The 8,069-nt window shown below is 40.7% G+C and overlaps 1 pseudogene across 1 annotated transcript; it reads left to right on the top strand.

Moving 5' to 3' along the window:
* The first annotated feature begins 6,263 nt into the window (after positions 1–6,263).
* LOC306657153 (deubiquitinase OTUD6B-like) lies at positions 6,264–7,535 on the top strand (annotated as a pseudogene). The gene has a single exon. The product of its transcript is annotated as a deubiquitinase OTUD6B-like (transcript).
* The last annotated feature ends 534 nt before the right edge of the window (positions 7,536–8,069 follow it).

Genomic DNA, 8,069 nt, shown 5'->3' on the forward strand with positions numbered 1-8,069 from the left:
GCAACCTAAAAGCACAGCCACAGAAACCTCTCCTCTCGATGCCCAGCAGTGAACCCACGCAGCAAAACAGGAAGCCTCTTCCTGCGAGACAAACCCATTGTGCTCTCTCTGCTCACGTGTCCTGACAAGTGCAGGAAACCGCCAGCGGGTCATGGCAGCAGGTGTTAGGGTGACCTAAGCCCTCCCACCAGCCCATGCTGTGCCCTCCTTCCCTTTTCTTCCCCATCCTCTTGGTCCCTGCAGTCTGACAATCCCTCACCTCCCTCCTGTTGGTCCTTTCCCTCTCAGTGACCCAAGCTCTGATTAAGCTTTTGTAAGGCCCTGAACCCTAAAAAGATTATAGACTCCACCCCAACGTGATTCCTAGTATTGGCCAGATAGCACAAAAATCTACATGTGCTGATATTAAAAGAGCTTTTTAGTTCTTCTGATTACGAAATTCTAGGTAAGTTCATAGGAAAACTTTTCTCAAATTTGGGGTGTCTCTATCTGGTCGGGGCCCTAAATCCATGCCAGATCTGCCCATTGGATTACCCAGCACTGGTGGAGACGCACTCTCCTTGATTTTACATAGGCACAGAACATTTTCAAGTAAAATTAAAAAGAGGTTGGAAGTGGGGTCAAGGGTGAGAGTGTGACCTTGAACTTTGCTCATCAAATTACAAACCCAGAAAGACTGGAAGTCATTGGACAATCTAGGTGGAACCTGAGAACTGGTGCTTTGACCAGGTCTCCCTGTGCAAGAGAGGCAAGACTAAACCTCTGCAGACCTAACTCCCTCTAGAAGACTCGGGTGTGGCTCCTCTGCTGGATCTCTTTAGGCCAGGAACCCAGGGATCTCAAGACTTGCCCTGTTTTTTCTCATAACAGGAGGTTGAGTTTATGGTCTGCTCAGTTTTTCTTTATTCTGCAGTAACCAAGGCATCAGTGAGGTGGTCGGACAGCATGACTGTGAAGGTGACTTCCAGATCCTGCTCCTATTCATTCTCAGAAATATTTATTTGTGGGCAAGACTTCCCCAAAGGACAGCAACACACATTCTCAGAGCACAGGGTGGGGTGCTGTAAAGCTTGTCTGAGGGCATCTTTTCCAGGCAGGGAGGGGCAGCCACTGTCAGGCCCTGCAGGCCCTGCTGAGCATCAGCAAAGACAGCTTGACATAGTGGGAAAAGCCCCTTAGCTTGAAGTCAAATCCCTTCTCTTTCAAATCTGTTTTGAATCTGTAAAATAAGATAAGACCCAAGAATGTGCTCGGACACATGTGGGAATCCCCTGGAAGAGACAGAGATGTGATTTTCTGCTGATTGTCAAACTTCTTGCAGCCAGACCAGGGTTTATGGACCTTCAAGCCCAAACACCTGGCCTACTACCTTGCAGAAGAGGTGCTCAGTAATTGGCTGTGGATGAATGAATGACAAAGGGACTTGTACTGGAGACCAGTCAACTGTAGGAATGCTTCATATGCCATCTGTTCCGCACACTCCTACTCTCCTTAGCTGCCACTTTCCCACAGCCTTCCTGTTTAGCCTCCTGCATGCTCCCGGTTAGCACTTACTGCCTTATATTATAATTTTGTCTTCTATTATTTAAAAATAGTATAAAATATTTAACACATAGACATTAAAAAGAATAATACAATGAAGATCTTTGTCCATCACAAATAAAGCATCCTCCATTTTCATCCCCTTCTGTCCCCATCCTGAATTTATTGTATATCTTCTCCTGCATGTTTTTATACTTTTAGCTATACTGGTTATGGGTAGTCACCTCTTTATTTTTCATCTCCTCCATTCTTGTGGGACTGAAATTTCTACCACCCCAAAAATTCATATATTGAAGCCCTACCCCTAATATGGTTTCATAGGATAAGGGGAGTCCAAGGAAGTAATTAAGACTAAATGAGGTCATAGGAGTGGGGTCCTGATTCAATAGAATTTGTGTTCTCCTAAGAAGAGACACAAGAGCACTGTCTCTGTCTCTGTCTCTTTGTCTCTCTCTCCCTCTCTCTATCTCTCTCTCTCTCTCTCATTCTTTTTCTTCATACATGCACCAAGGAAAGGTCATGTGAAGACACAGACCATAGACAGTGACCTACAAGCCAGGATGAGAGAACCCAACCCTTCCAGACCTTGATCTGGGACTTCTAGAACCATTAGGAAAGAAATTCCTATTGTTTAAGCCAGCCACCCTGTGGTATTTTATCATGGTAGCCCAAGTAGACTAATACACCCACAATGTTCCATGTAAGTTTGGCAGGGCCAGGGAGCATGCGTGTGTGTTCATTTTTGTATCAGTAGAGTACAGTACCATGGCTGATACATAAGTGTTCATCAAATATGTCTTTTACTTCCTTTTTTTTTTTTTTTTTTCTCTTTTGGTACCAGGACTTGAACCCAGGTGTGCATAACCACTGAGCCACATCCCCAGCTCTTTTTATATTTTATTTGGAGACAGGGTCTTGCTAAGTTGCTTAGGACCACCCTAAGTTGCTGATGCTGGCATTAAATTCATGATCCTTCTGTCTCAGCTTCCTGAGCCACTAGAATTACAGGCATATGCCACTGTGCCCAGTGTGTTCTTCAAATATTTCTTGAATGTATAAATGAAGTCACTGCAGCAGAACAGGTGTCTTAGGGCCCATTTTCTCTGCTCTATCATGATACAGGCCCTACTCAAACTACTGCTGAGATTAGCATCTGCAATCAGTTTCCAACAAAGGAACATTAAGAGTAAGGAAGAAAGGCATTCCAAAGAAAGGGATGAAGGGGGTGGTAGTGTCTTAGGAAACGTTTGAAGCCACTTCATCAATCAAACATTTGCTAAGCACCTGCTTATTAAGCATTCAGTGTTGAACAGACTTCTCTTCCATTAGGCAAACAGCTTTTGAAAGACCAACGACCAAGTGGTCCAAATATGCCCCATATATAAGAAAGCACATGAACTCAGTGGGCTCACCTTCATTTACAACCCAGACTACACCCTCACCACAGCTTGGACACAGGGGTGCACAGGACATCCTGGGCTTCGATGAGAGGCTTCACTTCTAGAGTTCTGGCTTCAACTTTTTAGATTCCCCAGAAGACAAAGCTAAAATCTCAAGGATCTGGCTCCAAGTCTCTTGCCTTTAAGGGTGGAACACATGCTCTTAATAAGAGGGACGAGAGGATTCAAGATAGCGGACTAGAGGAAGGCTACATTCCTAGTCACTCCATGGCTTGGGAATCAAGCAGCAGGAATATCGCTTCTCAAGAAGGTAGGTGAAAGAGGGATTTCTCTAAAACTCAATATTGGACAGTCAGAGTGTCTTAGAGACTCAGAAACTTGGGTACATTAAACCAAGAAGAAAGACTACATTGGAGCCAAGCCAGTTGCAGCAGCGCTGGCAGTACTGCTAGTCCAGCACAGAGGGAGGGAGAGACACGAGAAACACAGGTTTGGTATGGAAAATCCTGAGATCAGAAAAGCAGCCTACACTTAGCGGATCCAGAGGCTAAGTGCTTGAAAAGTACCCTGTGTTTCTCAATAGGCTGCAGAGAGCTGATGTGGTAGCCATCTTGAGGTGGCCATGCTGCAGCTGCTGCAGAAGCTGGGAGATCACAGCAAACACCGCACGTTGTCTTGGCCAGTGCCTACTACATGACTGAGGGTATACCTAGCAGAAAGTGGCAGAGAAAATATTTTGCCCAGGGGAATTCAAGTTGGAAAAGTAAAGGGGAGCCCAGCTTGCTCCATCTTTGAGTCTGACAGCTCATGTGACCAGCTGGAGCAGGTTGGGAACCTAAACCAGCAGGTGTGAATACACTCAGGGACTGTCTGGGAAGGGTGTGTTCCTAGACAGCAGACTGTGTGGAGGATTGGCTCCTCTGCCTCATGAGTGGAATTCCTGGGAGGATCCTGAGATCCAAACTCCCAATAGCAATCCAGCAATAGTCTGACCCTAGTCATGATCTAATCTCTCCAGAGCAGACACCACACAGCAAAGCCCTGAGCCTTGATTAAACCTAAAACTCAGAGAACTTCATAGCAGCCCCACCTGGAAGTGCATCAATCTGGTCTGTGTAGACAAAACTCCAACAGACAGTACCTCCCAGCCCGTCCTACCTCATAGTGGTGAGAAGGGAAGCTGAGATTTTTTTTTTTTTTTTTTAACCAGCTTCAGTCTTAGGCCACTCCAACTGACAGCCCAGAGAGCAACATAAAAAAAGGCAGGGGTTAACAATCCCCAGACCTTGCTTTGGCTCTCAGTGCATAACTCAAGAAGAAACAGAAAGAAAAACAGTTGGATATAGGCAATGACCATCTATTCTCAACAACTATTTTGATCACTCAGTGAAGGCGATTTCATCATTTTTCATTAAGAATTTTTTTTTCTTTTCTTTTTTTTCTGTGTGTATGTGTGTGTTTGCTGTGCTAATTGGTTCATGGACATGTATACATATACATATATGTTCCATCTTTTTTTCTCACTTATAATTTTTTTAATGTAGTTATTTTTCCTTGATTTGTCTTTTGAGGGTTAGGGTTTCTGATTGATATAATTTTGTTTTTGTTTTGTATTATTTTCATTTGTTTTTTTTCCCTTGTTTCTATTTCTCTCTTTTCTTCTGCTAACAACCAAATTCTATTCTCTTTCTCTCTCCCTTTGTTACCTCTATTTTTTCTCCTCCTTCCTTGTAACTATCATCTGCTACATCTCTTCTCAATTTTCTCTGATCACTTTTTGAAATTGTAAACCTTCCTATCACATTTTCTTTTCTCTTCGTTAATTGTATTATTCTTACCATCTTTTAGAACTAACAGGTTTATATACATCCTGCCCCCACCATTAATGCCATTGCAATTATTACTGCTGTGGATGCATGGTTGACACCTGTTGTTTGCTTTAATGCCATATCTAGTTTATGGTTACTTATTGTTTTAGCTGTTGTCAATTGCTGGCCCCATCATTTCTGGGTTTTGTGGCAATTAATATTGTAGATGTCACAGTAGGAACCAGGTATCTATTTTATTACTATATATTGTTTGCTTTGGATGTTGCCATTGTTTGTTTCCCCCTATTCTGTGAGGTTCTGGAAACGTACAGGAGCACTACAAATTCACAGAGTAGAAACTTTGCTGCTGAACTAAACTCAAACAAAAGACAATGCACCTTGCTCCACACACAAATTAATGACACTTAATCGTCAGCTATACTTTAATACAAAGAATAGAAGAGGCATTAAAAAAAAAAAAAAAAAACACACAAACTAGTGAACAGGTACCAAGTAGAAATAGCTAGGGACAAGCTCCCAAGTTCCACTTATGGACATCCACTACTGTAGCAAAAACAGAAAGAATTAACACAAAGCCTGTGGATACCACACCTATGAAGGGGTCTCAATCTAGATCAATCTAGAACACTTTGGCAAGTGAAGAAATTGCCCTAAAAAAGCCCACACATAAGACTGGAAAAGAAATCCCTCCCAACTTATGCATAAAACCCAACACAGAAATAAGCTAACACAATGACTCCTCAAGCTCATAATTCACCGGCAACAGACCCCCCAAAATTAAAGTGGATGAAATATCAGAGAAAGATTATAAAGGCGATCAATGTGTTCCAAGAGAACACAGAAAAACAACTGAATTAATTAAGAAAATCAGTACAGGATGTGAATAAGAAATTCAGTGAGGAGATAGAAATATTGAAAAAGAACAGAAATCTCAGAAATGAAAGACACAATAAATCAAATAAAATGGTCAGTTGAAAGTCTCTCCAATAAAGTAGACCATGCTGAAGACAGAATCTCAGAGTTGAAAGACAAAATGGTCACCCTTAAACTTTCAAACAGCAAAGAAAAAAAAATAATAATAAGGAACCATGATCAGAAGAATATACAAAAACTCTGGGCCGACATTAAGAGACCAAATTTAAGGATCATTGGTTTTGAGGAGGGTTGTGACATGCAGGCTTATGGAATGGATAACCTCTTCAGGGAAATAGTAACAGAAAATTTTCCAAATCTTCAGAATGAGATGAACATCCAGATACAGGATATATTCAAAACCCTGAATAGACAAGATCAAAAAAGAACCTATCCATGACACATTATAATTATACCCAACATACAGAACAAGGATAGAATTTTAAAAGTCTTCAAGAAAAAAAATGTCAGGTCACATTTAAAGGCAAGTCAATAAGAATTGCTCAATGGCACCCTGGTGAGGATTGAGAGGTGGAAGGTGTCTCCTAGCTCTTGGTGCTCGTTTTCTCCAACGCGTGTGCCCGGCGACCCGGTCGTCATGGAGTCAGACTTGACGGAAGAGCTGGATGAGGAGTAACAGCTGGTGAGAAGGCATCGCAAAGAGAAGAAGGAATTGCAAGTCAAAATTCAGGGCATGAAGAATGCTATTCCCAAGAATGACAAAAAAAGGAGGAAGCAACTCACTGAAGATGTTGCTAAGTTGGAAAAGAAATGGAGCAGAAACATAAGGAGGAACTGGAGCAATTGAGACTGACCTGCAAGGAAAATAAGATTGATTCTGTTGCTGTTAACATTTCAAACTTGGTACTTGAAAATCAGCCACCTCGGATATCAAAAGCACAGAAGAGACGGGAAAAGAAAGCTGCATTGGAAAAGGAACGAGAAGAAAGGATAGCTGAAGCTGAAATTGAGAACTTATCTGGAGCCAGACATGTAGAAAGTGAAAAACTTGCTCAAATATTGGCAGCCAAAGAGTTGGAAATTAAACAGATTCCATCTGATGGCCACTGTATGTACAGAGCCATTGAGGATCAACTGAAAGAACAGGACTGTGCTCTGACTGTGGCTGCCTTAAGAAGTCAAACTGCTGAATATATGCAAAGCCATGTGGAAGACTTTTTGCCATTTTTAACCAATCCTAATTCAGGAAATATGTATACTCCAGAAGAATTTGGAAAGTACTGTGATGATATTGTAAACACAACTGCATGGGGAGGTCAGCTTGAGCTAAGAGCTCTGTCTCACATTTTACAAACACCAATAGAGATAATACAGGCAGATTCTCCTGCTATTATAGTTGGCGAAGAATATTCCAAGAAACCATTAATACTTGTATATGAGACATGCATATGGCTTAGGAGAACATTATAATTCTGTTGCACGGTTGGTGAACACAGCTACTGAAAATTGCAGCTAGTTTAAAAAATGTTACACAGTTATGTTTTAGTACAGTGTGCTGATCTGCGTATTCCTACGAAGTGCTAGATTGTTCTAAATGCTACTGAAAACACAACTACCTTAAATCAATTTTAAGAATAAGCTTACTACCAGGCTTTTTAGAAATATGTCAGAGATAAACCTTAACCAGTGTCATTTTAGTGGTGTTTTTAAAACTTATAAATTGATTGTGGAGAATATCACTTATAGACCAAGGTGATACCCTATTCACTGATAAATTTTTATCATTTTTATTTATATGGTATCCTGGATATTTTGTTCTATTTTAGAATATATTTTTTTAATGTTTAAAAATTTCACCCCACTACTAAAATTTTCCAAAGAAAGCATTTCAGTGTAGTTTTCTAGAGGAAGGAAAATGACTTATTTTCTGTCATTGTAATAAAGGCAAATTTAATTAATGGGGCTGGGGATATAGCTCAGTTGGTAGAGTGCTTGCCTCCCAAGCACAGACCCTGGGTTCAATCCCCAGCCCTACAAAAAAAAAAAAAATTAATGCTTATAAAATGTGAACTTGATTGCAGTAAATTTAGTGTTGATGGAATTAGTGGGGTGAAGGTTTTTTATGTTTCTTGTCAGAGCAGCTAGGAAGCTTGCTTTAATAATTAAGAATTTTAAAATATTTATTCAGATGGAACTCAGTTATTAAGTTTAAAGAAATGAGACAAAGTCAAAGGTAAAGAGATGTTCACTATCAGATTTAAACTCTAAAGAATTAGAAATTTGCCTTTTATTTGTGTATAACTTTAACAAGACGTAAGAGAGCATTGTCTTTCTAATTCATTTGTTACTCTTTACTGTTTTTGAACTTCAGACTGGAGTTAGTGCCATCATATCTTGATTCTCTTCTAATTTCCTATTTTTGTAT

This window comes from Sciurus vulgaris, assembly GCF_902686455.1.
Source record: "Sciurus vulgaris genome assembly, chromosome: 3".
Classification (NCBI taxonomy): domain Eukaryota; kingdom Metazoa; phylum Chordata; class Mammalia; order Rodentia; family Sciuridae; genus Sciurus; species Sciurus vulgaris.